Below are 1,406 nucleotides of genomic sequence, written 5' to 3'. Positions count from 1 at the left end.
AAAAAAAATCATATTTTCACCGAAAAGCCAAGTCCATGATTTTTCCAAAATATTGAAAAAAATAGTTTTTCCTTATATTTCAATAGAAATATGCCAATGATATAAGACTTTCAAAATGGATATCCTTTCATCAAAATTCCCAATAGTTATTTCATAATCTGTTATCAAAATTTCGGCTTTCTTCGATTTTACTCTTTCTTTTGTTTTTTTGTTTTTTTTTTTGTCTTCGGTTATATTTTAAACAACGAAGAGTTTTAAAAACTGAATTATTCAAACAAAATCGCAACATCTAAAAGGCCATGACGTTTCTTATAAAATAAACACCACGTTTGGCATTGTTTATGCTCTGGGTTATCGAAAGTCATATATTTTTTTACCTTTTCCCAGGACATAATATTTTTATTTAATGCTATAATGTCTCGATTTTGAGTTTTCCGACGCAATAAGCAGTATCAGATATATTGCTATTAATTTTGCGTCCAAAAAGCAGTTTTTCCAATTTTCAAAAAAAAATCATATTTTCACCGAAAAAGCCAAGTCCATGATTTTTCCAAAATATTGAAAAAAATAGTTTTCCTTATATTTCAATAGAAATATGCCAATGATATAAGACTTTCAAAATGGATATCCTTTCTTCAAAATTCCCAATAGTTATTTCATAATCTGTTATCAAAATTTTGGCTATCTTCCATTTTACACTTTCTTTTGTTTTTGTCTTCGGTTATATTCTAAACAACGAAGAGTTTTAAAAACTGGATTATTCAAACAAAATCGCAACATCTAAAATGCCATGACGTTTCTTATAAAATAAAAACCACGTTTGGCATTGTTTTTAACTCTGGGTTATCGAAAGTAATATATTTTTTTACCTTTTCACGGGACATAATATTTTTAGTTTTCAGACGCAATAAGCAGTATCAGATATATTGCTATTAATTTTGCGTCCAAAGAGGAGTTTTTCCAATTTTCCAAAAAAAGTCATATTTTCACCGAAAACCCAAGGCTATAGCCCATGTTTTTTCTCAAATTTTGAAAAAAAGTTTTTCCTTATATTTCAACACAAAGATGCCAATGATGTAAGACTTTTAAAATGGATATCCTTTAATCAAATTTCCCAATAGTTATTTCATTATCTATTATTAAAATTTCGGCTTTCTTACATTTTACTGTTTCTTTTTTTTTCTTCGGTTATATTCTAAACAAAGAAGGGTTTCAAAAATAGTGTTATTCAAACAAAATCGCAACATCTAAAAGGCCATGACGTTTCTTATAAAATAAACACCACGTTTGGCATTGTTTTTACTCTGGGTTATCGAAAGTCATATTTTGTTTTACCTTTTCCCAGGACATAATATTTTTATTTAATGCTATAATTGTCTCGATTTTGAGTTTTCCGACGCAATAAG

Source organism: Limulus polyphemus, unplaced genomic scaffold (assembly GCF_000517525.1).
Source record: "Limulus polyphemus unplaced genomic scaffold, Limulus_polyphemus-2.1.2 Scaffold4515, whole genome shotgun sequence".
NCBI lineage: Eukaryota > Metazoa > Arthropoda > Merostomata > Xiphosura > Limulidae > Limulus > Limulus polyphemus.
The sequence above is the reverse complement of the archived record's forward strand: the minus strand, read 5'-3'. Positions refer to the sequence as shown.